This window comes from Lycorma delicatula, chromosome 4, assembly GCF_047948215.1.
Source record: "Lycorma delicatula isolate Av1 chromosome 4, ASM4794821v1, whole genome shotgun sequence".
In the NCBI taxonomy this organism is placed as follows: Eukaryota; Metazoa; Arthropoda; class Insecta; order Hemiptera; family Fulgoridae; genus Lycorma; species Lycorma delicatula.
In genome coordinates, this window is record NC_134458.1 from 74,312,142 (window position 1) to 74,333,555 (window position 21,414).

At 29.5% G+C, this 21,414-nt stretch overlaps 1 protein-coding gene across 1 annotated transcript in view; it reads left to right on the top strand.

Annotated features, from left to right (window-relative positions):
* Nucleotides 1-21,414, top strand: part of Cadps (calcium-dependent secretion activator 1) — a 310,167-nt gene that overhangs the window by 49,314 nt on the left and 239,439 nt on the right. The gene's annotated exons all lie outside the window — the stretch shown is intronic.

Below are 21,414 nucleotides of genomic sequence, written 5' to 3' on the forward strand. Positions count from 1 at the left end.
GACTCTTCTTCTTTAATCTTTTTTGACCTAATTGCTCAGACTGCTTTTAACATTTATTAACATTTTCTTTGTGTACTATGTTAACATCTCCTTCTTTTAAAATATTTCCTTTCTTATGTCTGTTTTCCTATGTCAGAATTATTTATTCTATTGATTTTAAAATATCTGTTGAATCTCATGGTTACTGGCCATAATCAGTTGTGTACAAACTGGAATGTGTTACACAAACTTGTGTGTATTTTATTTATTTTTCTTATTTTTATTTATTTATTACTTTTTACGATTGTATTTGGAACTTAAAATTCTTAACAGATTCTGGATTATTAATAATTATCAATTTTTTGTGGGTACTACAGTGTCAGACAGTGATGTGAGTAGTGATAAGAAAGGCATGTAAGATTGGTTTATGGAAATAGTATTTGGCTGGAAATTGATGCTGTGCATTGTGCAGCCCAAATCTTTTTATTTTAATTGGATTGCATATGTTTGATAATAATATTTTCTAGGATACTTCAAACATTAAAACATCAGTAATGTTGGAGAAACAATATAAAGTACCTAGACTTGCTGTATAAAATATAATTTTTGGTGATAAGTTTGTAAGGGTTGTCTAGAAAGTAGAATCTGTTATGCTATTAAAAAAGAAAACAGATTATATTTTTAAACATATACTTCTATCAAATTCTACAAACTTTTGAATTATTTTTCAGTGAAGTCTCCACCATTACTGAGGCACTTATTGAAGTGCTGCATGAATTTTAGTATACCATTGTCGTAGAAATCAGCTGGTTATATCGTTAGCCCACGTGAACCTGCTTGGTCAGCTATTGTGTATTCTCTTTTTGATAATTTGAATGGTATTTGAGAATTTTGTGTAGCAAATACTGTGAAAGATAAAGAAACTTAAAGTGTAACACAGAAATTGTGAAACATCAGTCCGTAAAAACATTTTTGTTAACCCTACACCAAGTCATCATTCGCAAAAGATGGTCATCCACTTTGAGCTTTATTGTGAATGTTCTTTCACCCTTCTAAATATGTTATACTTCCAGATTCATCTCCTAATAATGCTATTGTTCACCAAATTTTCACCATGCATTTTATGAAACTGTTGAATTTTGCTTTATCATATATAACTAATGTTTAAAAAACGAATCATAAACTTGATTGGTTTCACTGTCGGTGGACTCTTCAATTTATTAAATGTGTATTTATCAAAACCTGTTTATATATTTTTCTGTAAACTGTAAACATAAACAAACTATAATGTAATGATATCTGTGGCTTGCCAGTAAATAAAGGAAGACTGTAAATGTATGAAACGGTAGCTGTAGAGATGTGAGAGACATATTCTCATATGGGGCATACTTTCCGTACAGTTCTCCTTTGTCATCGGTTAATCTTATTTATTAACTAACAAACTGTGTAAAATAATAAATTAAAAGAAATTGAATATTTATACATGGTTAACTGTACTTAGTATTTATTGATATCAGTAAAATTAAATCAGATTTTAAAATAAGAAAAGGTAATGCTTTATGTAGTAGATCTTTAAACAAAAGCATACTAGAAGTTTGAGCTAATCTTTTACTGTAGCTTGTTAATCCATCACTTTAAAAAAGGAGTCAGAAATCACTTTTTTCAATGATAAACAGCATTGTTACCAGAAAAACACTCCAGTTTATTATTAAGAGCTTAGTTATCATAGGAATAATAATTTTTTTTTATTATAAAAAAAAATTATAATTTTTTCCATAGGTCAGTCAGTTTCATTGCTTTACTGTTAGTGTAATTTTCTTCTCCTTTTTTGTAAAAACCCTTTTTCGAAACTGAAATAAGTGTGTTTTTGCATATATATGTGCTGTGAATTTTCTTTTTTTAAAATGACTTTTTTAGTAAGATTGACTGCATACAGTGAAAATGTCCCCAACATTAAATTTCAGTGATCTACTAATTTATTAAATATGACTTTGGCCATCAGCATTTATCCTTACTTCACTTTCGTCAGATTCTAGGATAGCACTCTTGAGATATTGCAGAACCATTGGGTAGTAAAGAAGTGAAATTACTTATTTTATCCAGAACCAAAGTATGTTTTGTTATGCTACGTTCTTTTTTAATACTGGCCAGGTACACATTATCTATTTAGGTATTCATATTACCTGTTTAGGTTACTGAAAATGCATTAACCCATTCTTATTTTGATTTACTGTATATCTCCTCTAATATCATGGATGATGTATATTGTGCAGTGTGTGTGGAGATCTGGCTTTATCTGATAAGCAGCTTAGTCCCAGGTTGAGTGTTTGTGTAGTCAACAAACATTTAAAACCTTAACAAGGTTAACAACCAAGGTTGTTAAAACCTTGGTTTTAACAAGAAAACCTTAACAGGTCTATAGTTAGAGGTCCTTCATCGAATCTTATTTGTACCAAGTACACACTATCTCTAAATGTCCTCATATCCTTAACCAAAACCCATACAGTATCACCAGGAAGGAAGGTTTCATTGATGAGGGAAGATAGTTGACTGTTGGTAAAGGGATATCTATCCAAATATGGGAATGATGGAATAAGCCAGCAACCTGAACCTAACTAGTGCTTTAAGGCCCCATTCTGGTATTGGAGATGCTTCCCATTGCCTTGGATATTAACCCAGAATGACAGCAACATGTTTTTATGATTTTACTTTGAACATTCTTCAACAAATCTCTTTTCTTCCAGGTACTATTCATCTACTTTCAGGCTTCCTTAGAGAAAATCCTTGCCCATTTTGAGAATTGTGTAATCCTTAGGGAGTATCTAGGCTAATAATAAACCTTTCATCCTGTTGTGTTTCCACTATAGTATATGAAAGAATATGTGAATTGCATAATACCTGTTTTTTATTCTAATAACTTACTTATTTTCCATTGATATACCAATTAGTTGTGTGTACTAGTCATTATTATTAAATATATATTATGGTATGAATATTCCTGCCTAATAGTTCATCTTGTGGCTCCTTTGGAAAGGGAGAACTTGTTTTTTGAATAAAAAAATGGTTGTGAGATTATTGGTGTCTAAATGTAAATTATATGAATGATATCTAATAAATTAGAAATTTTTTAATTTCTACCAAGTGTTTATGAATGTTACATTTCATAAAAGTGTGAGTCATTTATTCCTTGAAATTAGTAATAGCCGTGTCTCATCAAACCAGACAACAGACCTATCTTCATGTTGTACATCAATAATATTTATACATTTCTGGTTCTAATAAATTATCTAGTGACCCAAAAAATCTTACACACAATCTATTTAAAATTTAATAATTTCCTTTTATAAAAGGACTATTACTTTATTGGCGAGTTTTTAAATAATACTAAGGTGATGTTAACAATATTTTTCAATTAATATCTTTGTTGTTCTGCACTGATTTTATTTTATATTTTCACACATCTATGTGCTTAATGCCTTTATAATATGGACCGTAACTATTATTTCTCTTTTTTCTTTTATCTTTTAATTTTATATTTTGTGTAACTGCTCTAATCAGTTTTTCTAAAATTGTTTTGATGTTTCAGAGCAATTACTAAAGAAATTGTTTTGTTACCTTTGATGTAATACATTAGCCGTTAATGACATATCTGTTTTATTAATAATTATGTCATTAAAATATTTCTTTACTGTCCAAGTAGTGTTTTGTAATAAATTTCAGTTGAAAAACAGTTATGTGATATATCAACTTTTTTCATTTGCAGTTATTCAGGTTTATACATAATGATGTATTACTTAACTTTGACTTTATAATAAAAGCCTTGTAGGTAATTACCGATCTAATTGCTTGCCCTGCAGAATATTACAAATTCTTTTGTTTCAAACAATGAAGGTTTGTAATACATATGCTGCCCCTATTTTTATTAAAAATAAATACATAAATAATTATGTTTTCCAGCTGTTATTTTTCAGTGTTGTGTTTGAAGGTTTAGTTCCAACTGTTTGGGGCTTTTATTACTTGTCAACTAAGGCCAACATAGTTATTCACGTTATTTTTATCTGCAGTTTCTTATAAACTTTCTAACTTGACTAAAAGAAAATTTGAAAGATAATTTAAATGAACTGTTTTCTTATGAAGTTGAAAATTAAATTGATTAATAGACACATTTAGAACTTGAATTACCTAAACTACAATGCTGTATGAACAAATTTATTCTGCATAATGGAAGCAGCCTAATCCCCGACCTTCTTCTAAAAAGTATTTTATGAAAAAAAATTATGCTACTTGTGAATTTGGTTATCATGGACTTCTAAATGGTCTAAATAAGTATCCTCTTTAATTTTGTTTTATAAAACAGTTGTAGTAGCTTTATCCTGTCATGTACATAAGTTAAAGTTGTATTGCTTGTACAATATTTTATTTCTTAATGTATTGATTATGTATACAATATAGTTTTATAAAACTTGTAATATTTTGTATCTTTAAATCACATAATTCTTTTCTAATAAAAGTATCTTTAGTGTACACAGATAACAAAAGTTGGCAGTATTTTTTTAAATGAACTAGTTCTGGGTGTATTATTTTAATTAATTAATTTTAATTTTATAAAGTAGCAATGAAAGAAATCTAGTTTTTAGTTAAGTTTGGATCCTTTGATTATAAAATGAATATCGTTTGTACCTGCCTTGTCCAACAAAGCACATCTGTTCTTCTCTACTTTATTAATTTATTCACAGTTTAATATAAAAATACTTAAATTATTGGTAAAATATTGAGTATGATTGTAGGCTCTATGAAAATTATCAATTGCCATTATAGTTTTACTATTTGATACTAGAGGTAGCATGATCCAAATATTTGTTTCGTTCTATTATTATTTCTTTGTAACTGTGTAATTGTGATGTCTATGTGCGTTTCAAATTTTGATGTTAGCCTGTGTGTTGTATGTGAGTTTTTGTTGCATGAGTATTTTTTTATCTGAGTTTGTTTATTTATGAAACACATTTTAAAAATATACCTTCTAATGATTGTGTGCTTAATATTGAGAGAAATAGAATATGGTTTAAATAGTTGCCTCAGTTTAGATAAGCTTAACACTGTAAAAAGTGATGTTCTGAAAATTATTGACAACAGAACTTAACCGTATTTGTTGTTAATTGTGTGTAAAGTGTTCATTGATAACATTTTTCAGAATTTTATTCTTTCTATAACCTTGGCTCATATCTTGTTTATAAAATCTATTTAGAAACCAGTAAACTTACATCTGTTATGCGTCTATTATGTTAATACTGAATAAGATTGAGATAACGAATGAGTTAAAAAGAGCCGAATCATTCACTACAAATTTAAGAAGTGGAATTTAGGAAGTTAAATTTAAGTTAAATTTAGGAAGTTTCATTCCTTATAATTTGGTGTTAACTATTTTAAAAAGAAGTTTTAATAATTTATATTTATTTTAAATGACTGTATTTTGTTATAACCTAATAAAAACTGAAAAAATTAAAAAAAAATTATTTAGTCCTTCCAACTCCTTGAATTGTATTCAGTGTTGGACCTAAGGAACATGATGTTTATATTCAGTTAAAGATTTTCTACATGTGATGTGCAAATGTGCAAGAAACATTACAAAATATTTTTTTAATACAATATAATAATAATAAGTGATGAAAGAAATATCTGAACACACACACACACACACACACACACACACACACACACACACACACACACACACATATTTTTTTATAATGACAGTAAAATAAAAGTGATGTCTGAAAAAAGTGAAGGGAATGATAGCAGTAAAGTTATTAACAGTGTAGAAAATGATTTAAGAAACACATCTCATAGTTACAATACACAGGGCCAGTAGTATGTAGCAAGGTGAGGGTTGATTTGATCATGTAGGGTGCCCCTCTCTATCCATTCATTTTATCTTCTTTATTTTCTTATTGAACTTGTATAATTCAAATTATTGGGTCTTTTTTTAATTATTTTACACTGATTACAAGAATTTTCTTTATCATACAAAAATTAAAAGGAATAAACATGTGTATTGATGAAACATCTGTTATATATTATACACATGTCCTAGTGCTGTAGCATTTTTATCATGTAATGTTTTAGATGTGAGAATCTGTTCTCATCAGCTGTAGTCGGTGCAGTGTGACTATGCAGTAATACTCCCCTTATGTCTTTCAATTTGTAACTTGTTTGCTTCAGTTAGTCTGCAAAAAAATAGATCTACTTAACAATTTAATTGAATTTTAATTGTGTTTATATAAAACCAAAGTACTCTCCCTTTGGATGTTTCTGTGTAACATTGAAAGAAAGTCCTCCTTATGTCACTTAACTATTACTACTGTAATTTTTTTTCACATTTATTCTGCCTACTGTTTCTCTTTGCTTGTCATATTTAGTTGTAAATTTAAGCTTTGTTTAACAGTTCATTCTAGTGTTGTGTTCTTTTACTATCAACAAATTTCTTTTTAATGTTCTTCTAGATCAGTGTTTCTCAACCTGAGGGTCGTGACCTCTATTGGGGTCGCAGTAATATGAAAGAGAGATCGCGAAATTAGCATGCAACTTTACACTAAACAATAATGAAATCATGTATGAGAAAAAAAATCATTTATTATAAACATTTTACTTACATTTATAATTACACATGAAAAAAAAATTAATGAGATGGTTGCGTTTGTTTTTTATTTAAAAGTTTCTTCAAATGTGGATCTTTGTTAGAAACACATAAAAGCAAATTGTTTTCAAGTGATAAAAGTTGATTCCTATATTTAGTTTTTAGTGCAATCATAGGCGAAAAACCCTTTTCACAGAGGTAAGAAGTGGTGAAGAAATTAATATTTTTAATGTTTCTGTGATTAAATTTCTGTAATCATTTTGATGAGCAAGCCACAATGTATCTAAATTTTCAGATGTGAATTGTGGTTGTAATGTTTTATCGGCAGACATTTCGATGAGCTGGTCGTGAATTTCAGCTGGTAACTTAACAGCTCCAACTGTGTTTTCACTAAATGGATTCAGTACCCATCTCTTTGAGAAATCATTTTTATCTTCTGAGAAATACTTCGCTAACTGAATTACTATCTCATACAAATGCATCTTCATACTATACAAACTGTGGTGAAGAATATTATCTTTTTCATCCAAATTTTTCTCAATATAATCAGAATGAGTGGAAACATATCAGAATTTTTGCTTTGGAGGCGAATAATCCAGATATCAAGCTTCGGAATGAAAGCATGAACTTTGTCTGTCATTAATAAAGTATTTTTATCATGTTGTTGTAAATTCACATTCAAGTTGTTTAAATGCAAAAATACATCAGCTAAGTAAGCCAACAACAACATATACTCATTTGGTAAAATCATTGAGAATGGTGTTTGTTTATCTTAGAAAAATATTATTAATTCATCTCGCAATTCCAATAACTGGGTTAACGCTTTCCCCCATGATAACTATCTGACTTCTGTATGGAAAAGAAGAGGTTTTTTCTTTTTGCCTATTTCATCACATAGTTTATCAAACAACTTATTTTGGTAATGGTCAACTTTTACTAAAACTATCCTTTTTTTCAACACTACAAAAAATTTGTTTGTGATTTTCCGGCATATTTTTTGTGGCAATAGCACGTCTGTTATGGAATCTGTTAAGGATTCCACCCTTGGTATATGATCTTTTAATTTTTTCAGAAACCCACTGTTCTTTCCTGTTATCGCCTTTGCATCATCACTACATACTGCAATATATTTTGTCCAGTCTATGTTATAGCATTTATTAGCTTGATAAAAAAACTTTGTCCTGTTGCATGGCTGGGTATTAATTTGCAAAAAAACGTATTTTCTTTGATCGATCTGTGTCCCTATCACATTCGTATCCCACAAAACATAAGAACTAAGAAATGTTTGCCATATCTGTTGATTCATCAAATATAATACTAAAAAATTTACTTGAATTCGCTTGCTGAATTATCTGTTCATGAACATCGGCAGCCATGCCATCAATTCACCTTGATATGTGTCGTTAGGAAGCAAATTTTTTTGCTTTTTCTATGCTTATTAAAACACTGACCATATCAACTGCATCAGAAAATATGAGGTTTTCTGTGATTTTTTGGGGTTTAGACATCTTTTGGATGTCTTAACTACTCTTAATGGTTTGAGATATGATGCTTCAAGTGTACTTTTATCAGTATGACTTGATTTATAAATAGAAGCTTGTAAATTTCTCAGAGTATATAATTTCCTTTCAAAAAATTCCAAGGGTTTGCTTTTATGATCTGGATGTTTAGTTTCCAAGTGTCAAATTAATATTGATTTCCTCATGTTTTCATTGGAGAGGACTTTAAAGTAAATAATGCATTGTGGCTTTCCATCCAACGAGGTTAAACCATCATTTTAATAACTGTCATTGTACAGTCCTGTCTTTTTACCAATTGATTTGCCGGATGTAGATGGCTCACTTTGTTTTTTCATGAATTTATCCATTTTGTATAAGAATCTAATTGAAAAAAAAACAGTTATATTGTTTCACTGCACATTAAAGAACCGAAACCTCAATTATTATTTTTAATGAAACTGCATTTTTTAAAATTTAACTAAAGGTACTAAATGCATGCTTCACATTTGAAACTAAACTGGTGTTCTGCAATCCCTTATGCCTCTTTTATACTGCGGAGAGCACAACATGTTCAAGCATATTACGTGCATGTTTGAACATGACGCTCTTACAACGAATATTATCCAAGCAGACCAAATTACACAGAGAGCACATACACATCAAGTTGGAACCTGTAAATTGCACATGTACAATGCATACATGCATGTTCATACCTGTGTCTATCAATGCAGCTAAGTAGTTTTAACTAGGTTTCAATGGGTTTTGGTTGGGGGGTTGTGAAATATTCATTATATAATGTTTTTACTTTTTGGTTGTCGTGGAGCTAAAAAGGTTGAGAATCACTGTTCTAGATTATAATTATGGTTTTTTTTTTAGTTTATGGTTACTTATATAGTTTTACTTTTCAGCACATTTTTAGTTTGAGATGTCAGTGTCTAAACAAAATATTGATAGAATGTAAAGTTTACCATAAAAGATGTATATTCAATGCAGCAAAAATTAATTTTATGAGTTATAATTATCTTCATGGAGTTTGTCTAATTAGAGCTTGATTTAAGAAATTTCTTACTGAACTAGGGAAAGGTAATTCTAATACTAAAAATTAAGTTATTGAAGAAACTAAACTTAAGAATGTTTAAATGCAAATGAAATCAGTTATATTAACGGGTACACTGAAAAAGATTCACATTTATATGTGATATCTTGCTACATTTCTCCTCACTTTTTCAAGGTTCAAGATAAGATACCTTTTTATAAGAATGGTTATTACTATTTTTTTATACATTTATTTTTCCTACCTATACTTTGAAAGGCAAGTCTGTGCTGCTTGATTTTACTATTTGCAGTCGCAGTATTATTGGTGTTATGAATATATTATAGGTATATTTATTAATAAAATTTGTTGTTACTGATGATCATTGCATTTATTTTGTAAAAATCTTTTTGGTAAAAATAAACAGAAATCAAAGTGATGGAATGGCAAAACCTTTTCCTGTAAATAGAGTAGAGTAGTAATAAAATTCAAAATTTATTTGTTGCAAAACCACCTCATTTTTTTCACTTACTTATTTTCCTGAAGTGATTCATTTGATTAAATTGAAAGTGCTTCTGCAGTTTTAAATACATCTTATATTTATCATCTACGAGTATTGTGTTATTGTTATTGATTTAGATCTGTTCATGTTATTTTAATATGGCTTAGATTATTTTGTAGAAAATATTTTTAGTGAAAAAAAGTACATAACACTCATTCAGACATCTCGCTCAGCATCCATGCTTTCAAGAAGTGAGATACAAAAGAAGGTTATAACTTTTGCACTTAATATTGAAGGTATTTGTATCAGAATTACTCTTTTCTTTTGAGAACTGTTCTAATGCATGATTTTCTACTTTATTAGATTGGGGATATTTTTGGTGTTAAGGTTCCGACTTGAAAACTTCTTTTATGGTCTAGCCTTTTTATTAATTTGAAGTCATCTGTTGATATCTTTAAGGTTTTGCAACTCAGTAACTCCTGTGTCCTGCAGTCATGTCATTTCCATGGAACCACATAACAGTAGGGTTCAGTAGTCTTAATTTAATTGTACAGAGATCTTGAAATAACACAAAATTGCAGAAATTAATAAAAAATTCTGAGTTACCTATTAGAACAAAGCTTCTTTTTTTTAGTATTTGCTGCAAATCTTCATTGACTAGGGACAGGTAGCCACTGTGCTTCTCATCATGAATGCTCTTCCTTCTCCCAATTAGAATTCTTGCCATACTACTGTACTCAGTATTAACTTACTTTCTCATCATACCTTCGCTGAAAATTCAGTCTGTAAACTTCACAAACTTGATGTCAAGTTTCAAATGATCAATCATTTGTTACACTCAAAAACAAGATTACCAATTGTATTTAATAAAGGTGGGCTGATCAATTGTTTTAAACATAACTGACATGAAGCGGTCCTAAATATGAGCATAAGCAAACAAAATGGTTGATTCTTGGCTGAAAGGAAGTAACTATATGTGTATGCAGCCTTGTGTCGTGAGGTGCATGGGAAGTATGAGCAGATGGTAAAGGATGCTCCTCATATGAGTATTTCTAACTAAAATTAAACTGCCAGCAATTTCTTCAGTTGGAATTACAATGTAAAATAACTGTAGTAGTTTCACCAAAGAAGATTGCAAGAGAATTGAAAGCATTTTGACCTATGTAAAAAAAACCATCTGCTGGTTTGAATTTCCACCACTGTGGCTTTAACTGACGTCTGGCTATTAAATTCATACACTCTTCAGATTCCCTACTAATATTATCTGTCGTTTATCATGTATCTTTTATCACTTTTTCAATCTTTCAACAAAAATGACCAGATAATATAAACAAATCATATAAACTGATTTCTTAGTCTTCCTTTTGATTTCTTTGGATTATCTTCTGCTTTAACATCTTTTTAATCTCCCTTTTTTATTCATTTTGTTTTAATCTTTAGATAAACATAACTTTGTTTTTTTTTAAATATCCTTTGTTTTTTCAAAATAATATTTTATACTTTCTTATTTTTGATGCAATTCAATTTTGTCATGCTAAAAATAGTAAATTTCATTTTTTGGTTTTAATTTAAAAATAAAACATAATATGACAGACCACTTACAGATCAACTTTTAAAATCATAGAACTTTATTTAACTGACATACAATAACAGTTTTACCTATTATTCATGATGAAAGGTCTGTATAATAGTTTTAAAAATCTTTTGGAACTACATCATTTTAAGAAAGTAAGTGGTTTTTTAATTTTTTTTTTAATTACTGAATAGATTGTGTGAGAACTACCATCATCTCACATCATCATGATTTTTCTGGATCCCTCTCTTCTGAAGCCTGTGATGTTCATTGGTTATCATCCTTTTCTGTTTATTTATTTATTTTTTTTTTTTTTGGGTGGAGTTACAGATAAATTTAAAGCAAAAAAGAATGAAAGCATCAACTCTTATGCAGAAGTCTGTCTCAAAATAGTAACAGTGGATCTATTTTCTGGAAGAAAATACATTTTTGTTATAGACTATATTTAAGCTGGTCGGTGCCAAATCACTAATCTGTAATGTGCTATTCCTATCTAGGTAAAATTGCCCTAATCTACAGATAGATTGATGGTAGGATGGGTACCCATTGTGAGGGATATTAAGATTTTTTCTGAATATGATTGTTTGCCTTGTACTGTGGTTCTTCCACAAGTTGTTCTTTTCATCAGCCACCACTTTTCCTTTGCTCTTTGATCCCTTCTACCCATGTTTGGTTCTCTGATTGTAGCTTTGACCCTGGTAGATCAGTGCTGAGGGTACTAAAACTTGTAGTTTTTGCACCTTGTTGCGATTTGGTAGTGGCAGTGGCTGTGTGGACTGACCTGGTGGCTGTTTCCTGTCTAGGAGTTACACAATAAACTTAATGGCTGAATTGCCTAAGAGGTAAAGGTAGGCCCATAATACCTTTTAAAATACAAATAGTGGGTACTTACTGTTGATTTGTTTTTTGTGCTTAATTTCGGTAATAAATTGTAAGAAATGTATATGGTTTTCTTAATAGTCAAAGATATCTGTAAAGATATTATTTTGTTTTGTTTCAAAGGTGCTTGTAAAAGTAATTATTTTCTGTTTCCTATACATTTTTTTTTTTGTTTGTTTCGTAGTATTCAGTTAAATCCTTTTATTCAAGTACAATATTACAGAGTATAATACAATAAAAAGTTCTTGCTGAGATACTACTTTATCTGTGTACCAACCCAATATGTTTTTAGAAATTAAATTATTAAACGTAATTAATGTTTCTTAGTAAGAAATTAATTTAACAAACAAATTATTCTTATATATCTTAAAAATTTAATATTTTTTTAATTGTTTTTGGTGATCCAGAAAGGATTCCCACTAAAGTTTACTATTACTGAATAAAAGGCAGTATTCGATTTTTCTATTTGCATTTAATACATCCATAACTATATGTGAATAGACTGCACAAAGGTAAATTTCTCAGGTGACCGCATCATCCAAGATTACCAGAAGACATATTGGTTAATTTGATGTATCAGAAAACAGCCATTGACGATAAAAATGTTTTGAGATTGATTTAACTTTAGTTCTGTTTTTCCATGTGAAAAACACCTGAGCTGGCAGTGTTGAGTTAATTTAGGAAAACCAAATTTTTTTTTACCACTATCATAGATATATCTGGTGGTAGTTTCTCAATAACTAAGATGAGATTTCTCTACTGGTTATACACTTAAAAATAGTCTTATTGTTGTTATTTTTAAAAGCTTAGTTTTAAGTCAATATTTACATTGACTTTTTCCCTTTATTGACCATGCCGTAATAGTTATATGATATCTGCTATCACACAGTTGGTCTTCCCTGAGTTACATAAGAGATTGTAAGATATTGTGTAGATTTAATTTTCTAAGCGATTGTAAGATATTCTTTTACATTCTAGAATTGAATTTAAATTTGAATATGCACATTCATGTTTCTTTATGTTTTAAATTAAGCAAACCGAATTACAGAGAGGAGAATTTATTATAGTGGATTAACTTATTTACATTACTCTATACACAGGAAAGCAAAGTAATGGATTACTCACTTGTGTATCCATGGATTCAGCAATGTTTTCTTAAATTTTTAGGATAATATTTATTCTTCTGATTTTGCAACTTGCACAGTGATAAAGTATTGAACTACTGTTGTTTTAAATCTATTCTTCTTTCTACTGTGAACTTAATTTCAGTTAATAAATTGGTTCTGATACATTACCAAAAAAAAGCAGAAGAAAAGATTTCATACTTTGGTATATCATTCTTCTGTGTTGGGATAAAAAAAATGGCAGTTTTTCTGATAGGTCTGTTAATGAAAACGAATTTTAAATTTTAGTATAATACAACGAATATATTAATTAATTGGTGAAATATATTTGTCATCTCAGGTAATCATATCTGGAAGAGGTTGAACATCAATTAAAAGAAACCATTAAATTAGATCTACTTGAGTGAATGTGATTGTGATCATTGATTGGGTTTTTATTTCTCAAACCTCAACACATGAATGTAATATTAACTTAATATTGTTTTTTTAAATAAAATTTGACTACAGTAGTTTCTATTCTTGTTATATTTTTATGCAAATAGTTTAAAATATGTAAAATTGTAATTTTATGAGAGTAATAAATTTATAAAAATAAAGTGCTGTATTTTATTCTCACTTTAATATAAAATAATTGGATCATTAGTAGTACAGGATTGGCAAAAATCTAAAATGTAAATGTATAATGAGTGTATTAATTACAGTATAAGCTGTTTCATCATAAAACTATGAAAAAGAGAATCAGGTGAGTATGCATGTGTAAAGAATATGTCTGTAATTTGCTATGGACTTATTATTACCACTTCCACAATCCACCCGCTAATCAGTCAGATGGAATTGCTAGATCTTATTTAATTAATTTTGGTATGCATTCAGGGAGATCAGAAAAACAGGTTTCTAATCTCTGATGTTTTACTGTGCCTGTATGTTTACAGAGAAAACAAGAGATGTAATAAATACTCTTTTATGTAGGGAGAGAAAAAGAGAGCTAGAGATGGTGTGAAAGTGTGTGTTTATTTTTGTAAAATGTAATTTTATTTATTTTTAGGTGTTTATATCCTGGTCATTATTATTAGTGTTATTATTATTATAATTTAATTGGATGGTCGGGTGATAATTTTAAATAAATTAATACTTTGTTATTTCTTGTCCGTTGCTTACCACACACAAGTCGGAGAAGAAGCTCTGTCTTGAGGCAGGTAGATCTTAGGCATCGCTTCTATTCAGTTACATGTTGAAGCTGAAGAGAGGCTGACTCTTTTTCTTGTGTACCTAATTTTTTATTTTCAAATATTTGTTTGTGAAGCTTAAAGCTTGTTCTGTACCGTTGTGACTTTTGCCGCTGGCTTCAGATGTAAGCCTAGATTTTGATGGGCAAAAACCATCTGAGATCAGGTGCCAATCTGACCCATATGTTTGCAGCTGCTTGGATTTGCTGTCATTTCTGTAATGGTTAGAGGAAGATTGCACGATGAAAGTTGTTAATTGTTCTCCATTTATTAATTTTTTGAGGATGTTTATGTGTAAAATAATACATAAACATAAAATATGGACATTTATAAATGTGAATAAATAAAAATAATATAATTTGGCTGTGTAAGATTTTACATTTGTCATTTGTTATATGAAGATAAAAAATAATGATTTGCTGATTAATTTACGCAAATTAATCTTTTTTTAGTTTAGAATAGATAATCTTATCAAAACAAGGTCAGTTTTTATGGAAATTTTGTGACTTGAAAATGCTTATTGCAAACAAACAGTAAATAAATTAAAAAAAAGAATTCTTGTGTATGACAGTCCCAAATGTTACTTGGTGGTTTTATTAACAACAGCACTTATTAATGCTGTTGGTAATAAATACTCTCAATTGTTTGAAGAAGGCAGTAAGTATTCTCAAGCAGAAATCTATAACCTTTTTCGCTGATGTTTATGACTGACACTAAGAATAAAACATGGCCATGCAGCAAAATTCACATCGATGTGGATATGGCTTTTTAATAATTTCATTATTTGTGTTTTATATGTTTTTAGTTTAGGTATTCAGCAGAAATACTTTGAATGAAATATTCTGTTGAAAAAAAACAGTTAATAATGTATTAACTGTTTACTATTTCTTACAGAATCTGTGGAAATTGTAGTATTATGAAACACAACCAATTCAGAATGCCATTTCTTTATAGCTTGCTTTTGTGTAGAAGTATTGTTCATGATTTGGGTTGCTTAAGCTAAAAAAACTTAGATATTTTCTGATCTGTGTTAGGAAATTATTTTAACTCTATGAAAAATAGAATTAAAAGTAGTTATTTTCCACTTCTATATAATGAAGTAAGGATTAGAGGCAGATGTAGCTTTTCTATTGTGTAAGAAAATATGTTACAAAAATATGAACATTGTAATTTTGTTAAATAAATGTGGTTAAAGTTGGAAAATGTGATAGTTTCAGATCACCACTTCTTTTTCTGTTCATAAATGAGTTGGTCTGATCTACTGTTTCATTATTTTATAGATTTTACATCATTTACATATATTTTTCAGATGGTAGAGCATTTAATTTACAGCAGCAGAGAGGAAACTTACAAACTAAATTAGAAAAAAACATCAGTCTGTTTAGATGATTGAAAAGTTGCTATAAAAAAAAGAACTATGGCTGAGTAGTAAATGACTAAGTAGTCATTGAAATTTGTGATTTGATTGTTTATCTATGTGATATGTAAATCCTTGATGATATACATATTATTTGTATCATCAGTCATTAAACTGGTATGATGCTATTCACCATTATTTTCTGTTCTGTACCAGTCTTTTAACCTAAACTAAATCATCCTCAATAATATTATCTGTCTTATCTGTTATCTGTTTTATGTATTACAGTGTGTTTCTATATATTCCATTTTTATCTTCTACAAACCTCTCTACTTCTTAATTAACTACATTTTGGTATCTTATTTTCATCTCAAGAATTCTATTTTATCTCCTTAAAAAGATTCTGCCTTAAATTTCTGTCCACTTATTCATCTTAAGAACTATTCGTATCATACTTTATCAACCCACCTAATTTTCAACATCCTCCTACATCACTATACTTACTTCAGAGGGCTTCTTTAGGATAATAGTGAACATTAAACATTTTTGATAGTAAGCTTGTGCTGATCCCCTTTTACATACAAAGTAGATTAGTAACTTAAAAAGATTCTTTTAACTCTCCTGATATGCACACGTATACATGAGATAAGCGCTTAACTGATATTAAACATTGGTGAACTGTAATTGTTTTTTATTACGATATATATTGATATTAATTATTAATATTATTTTTATTATAAAATTTAGAGTTGCCTAAATTGAAAATGGTGTAATTTGTAAAACAAATTTAATCGCTTTAAACATTATCTTTTAATGTAAGTTGGAAATTCACACAAAACAGAATTAATTCTGTATTTTTATTAAAAATAAGGAAAGTCAGCTGTTACTGATTCTGAAGTATGTTTATTAACATCAGATGTTCGTAATTACATTTTTGCAATTTATTACAAATTGTTTATGAGTCTTTATCCGAGAATTCACCTCCTTGTAATCGATTTCCCAGACAGTTCCTGCAATATCATACCTTCCTGTATGCAAAAATGATTTTTGCTCTGATTTTTATTACTGATAAAAAAAGATAAAGAAGTGTAGATGAAAGTTAATGCAATGAAATACTGTTGCTAATAAATTAATAAAAATGAAAGTAATAAATATTTATGATAGTAAATAAAGTTTAGAAAAAAAAATTAAAAAAATTACATGCTCTGTAAATATTTGCAATTGTATTTTGAAAGTGCATTTTGGAGCTGTTATGAAACTCCTTCAACAATGTGTTACAGGTGATGCTATTGTTTATGGCATTTGTCTTGAAAATTTAGGAAACTCCTTTAGTATTTGGTCAAATAGTGTAGTTGATCTGTGTTGTTTTTGTTCATTTAAAATATTGTTTTTATTTAATTATATTTATAAGATCTATAATGTTTGAGTGTATTGAATTCTTAGCTTTAAAATGCTGTGTGTAAAATTTGCATGTTTTGGTTATTACTTTTGGTAGGCTGATTTTCAAAGGTTTATTTTGTTAAGCATGTATGTGTTCTTTGTATGTTGGAATGAATGTGCATCTGCTTGGTTTAATATAATATTTAGTGTAGGCCCTGCAGAGTTTAATTTGTGTACCCCCTGAATAATTATGCTTATCAGTGTATGTTTTATTTTCATTTGATCTTCAGTGTTTTTTTGTTGTACTGAAAGCAACATGTTAATCTTTCTTGATGATGCTGGTTCTTTGTGTGAATGTTGTTTGATGTATGTTAGTATTACACATTATCTGTTACTAAGCTTACAGTTTGTTCTGTTTTTATACATAATATATTGTCTGGAAGTTAAGGTAATTAATAATTCATGTTTGTTGTGATTGCAATAATGTGTACAAGATAAATTTTTATGTTAAGTTCTTTATTTTAGTTAGAGACAGCATGATTGTGTGTATTAAGTGATATAATGTGTTAAAAAACTGCATGTTATGTGTGTTAGTAACTGTGGTAAAGTGAAATGAGTGAAAATCTGTGAAAAATTAATCTTTAGTATTGTGGAGTGTATGTTAATTGAGGTGTGTTTTCTACATGTATTTGAAATTGTATTTGATACAAAGTGATTTAGTTGTTTATTTTGAATCAAAAATAAAGAATAAAAAGTAAACTTACCAAAAATTATATTATACAATCCATTAATTATACGTGTTCTGTGTTACAGCAATTTGATCAGTAAGCTGAATCTAAACTCTGAACAAGTGAGCTAAGAACTTAAATAACAGTTGTAAAATCTAACTTGTTCTGCATAATAAATAAAAAACTACAGGATAGTTTATTACATGTTTTACATGTAAAAACATTATAGGAAACATCAATTATATCCCAGAGTGTGTGGTTGAAGGTTAACTTACTAACTATATTTCTTTATAAGAATTAGTAAATGTATGAAATATTGTGATGTTGTCTTTCCTTTACGTTGGGGGAGAATTGCCCATTTTTACCAATCTTCTGATTGGGCTTCTTTTAGTACTCCTGCCAGGATACTTTTTTTTGTTTTGGAGGTGAAAGTTTGATAACAATGGGAGACTGAAGTGTCTTAGTAGAAAAATAACAATGAGTGAAGATGGTTGAATTATGTGAAGATAGGTCAAAGAAGTGGGAGCTTTCAGAATGAAAATAAAATGAGATTTTAAGAATTTTATACTAAGTGTAAACCATTAATTGGTAGCATGTTTTGGAAATCATAAAAGAAGGAGTTATACTTGAGTGAGACCAGGCGATAAGTGTCAAATGAACTGTGTAACTGTTAGGCAGAAATTCTAAACATAAATTTTGGACTGTAAGATGTATCCAGGAGCAGATATTGCTTCTGACCACAATCTGTTAATAATGAAATATAGATTATTTTAGGAATTTATGAGAAGAAATAAAGAAAAACTGAAAGGAAAAAAGTTTAAGAGAAAAGCCAAAGAAAAAAATTTTGAAAAAAGAGATGGATGTAAGACTGATAATGGATGATGTAAAGTTGTAGTTTCAATAAAAAATAAATTTGGGCTCAGAAATTATTACAAAAGTAGATTCCATTGTTTATAAAAAATAAATTTTCATTCACTTACTGCTCATTATTTTTTCTTTGTCTCTCTGTTGATTGCTTTTGTAGAGATTCTTGTTGCTTCAGAACATACAAATACATAAATTTTGAATTAAGGTCATAGTTATAAGATTAAAGTGTGGAGTTATGTATACCCTCTCAGTCACTGATATAAAAAGTCTATTTATTAACATTGAAGTGAATTCCAATAGTTAATGAATGAAACATTTGAATAAGGGCAGGAGAGGAGGCCTTAGATGGAAATATAACAATTGATAAAAAATGTTAGATAATGAGAAGTATGTTAGAAGTGATGAACGCAGAATGTATAAAAATGCAAAAGTTGTTGAAGGTAGAACATCGTGTCACCATGTAAAAATTAAATTAATAGTAAGTCCAAAATAGTAAAGTAAGATTGCTTAAAAGAACAATATAGTAATATGTAAAAGAAAATTATTACTGGAAATAGATCAAATGTGTTAAGTAATAAAAAACACTTTGAGAAAATGAAACTAAATGTTATTATGTCAGTGGTCCAGATGGAAGCCCACTGTTAGGGAGAGAAGAAAGATCTAATAGATGACAGGAATACGTAAAGAAAATTGGATAGAGGGGCAAAATTATCTGATGAAGTGGAGGAGGAAAATGTAAAAATGAATTAAAATCACAACTCTGTGAACATTTTTTAATTGTCTCAAAGTCAAATTTTAGCATAAGGAGGTTATTCAAAAGCTGTTGGTACCATCTGTCTGAAAGAAAGTGACTGGTTCTGTTGAGTCATGAAGAAAATATAAGTGTGGTAGAAAAAGAAAGACTACTAATATAGATGATGTTATCTTGGCTAGGTTATCTATAATGGATCCTTAAAAATCAAGAACTTTAAAGTGAAATGCTGGTTTTGGTGTTGAAATCCATGATTCAACTGAATGACAAAGGTTGCTTGAACAAGATTGGAAAACATGACATTTGTTGAAAAGCTGCTCCTAACAGAAAATATGAATAAGAACAGACTAGTATGGACCAAAGAATATTTAAATTGGACTTTTGAAGAATGTCAAAAGTGATTTTCCAAATGAAATGCATTCCATTGTGGAAGGGAGACATCTGCAGTTTGTGTTAAAGGGTAGATGGAGAACCTATTTCTCTCAAACATATTGTTTAGTTCATGAAATAGCAACTAGAAAAAAAATGTATTGGGATGTTTTTCTGTTGAAGAACCTCTTGTTCTTATACGAGGGCTATTCAGAAATTAAGGAACGTTTGCACCTGACGCCACCAGGCGCACGCCAATCGCGTATATATTGGTGTGCTCGTGCTCGGCACCTCAGTCAGCGTCCAGCCGTGACAACGGGAACATCTCCGCACTGCCCGTTTTTTTTTATATACAAATTTGAAATGTGTGCTGCAAACGAAAATCCCGCCAGTTGTGAGGTGCAGTCTGTGATTCGTTTTTTGTTGGCAAAAAACTTAAAACCAATAGAAATTCATCAGGAACTGTGTGAAGTGTACGGGAACAACGTAATGAGTGAAAGTTCTGTCAGGAAGTGGTGCATTCAGTTTAAAAATGGCGAACAAATGTTCACGATAAAGAGACGAGTGGACGTCCGAGCATTGTGACTGACAATCTGGTCTCCAAAGTTGATGAAAAGATTCGTGAAAACTGCCGTTTCACAATAATTGAGCTTTCTCTATGTTTCCCACAAGTTTCACGGACTTTATTGTTTGAAATTGTTTCACAGAAGCTAGGCTACCACAAATTTTGTGCAAGATGGGTGCGTCACTGAGTGGTTGAGATCACAGGCGGCAGAATTCTATGACATAGGAATTTCAAAGCTTGTCCACCGCTATGATAAGTGCCTGAATTTGTATGGTGATTATGTTGAAAAGTAGTATTTTAGTCCCTCTTTCACATGTATATAATAAAAAGTTTTTCTTGTACTTGGTTTTTTAAAATTCCAAAACGTTCCTTACTCTCTGAATAGCCCTCGTAGAAGGAATGATGATTACAGAAAAATATATAATGATTTTGTAAGACAGAGTTCTGCCTTCAGTGGAAATCAAAACTGGGTGTTTGATAGTCTGGCCAGAAACTTGTTCAGAATTTATGGATCATACACAAGAGGAAAAAGAGGAAGCTAGACTGCACAGCAAAGGAAGAATGAATAACAATGTTATCCATGTACAATTTTGGGATGAAAAGTTTAAAGAACAACGTATAAAACTTATTTATTCTGTGCTAAAAAAATGTGGAAGAGGTGATAAAATATGAATGTGGACAGACTTTTTAATAATAAAATTGTACAGTATACTAAGCTCATGTAAGTAAAATATAAAAATTTAAGAGTCATTCCATTAATTTTCTCATCACTATAAACAAGAGCAGTAAAAAACAATGAAATGTAACATAATGGGGGATAGTGATGAGTAAATATTAAGATTAGGAGAATACAATATACCAGAAGTTGCAGAATTTTGCTATTGTGGTAGTCAAATCATAAGGGGACAAAGTTAATAAGATATAAAAAAAAAATTACAAAAATCAGGA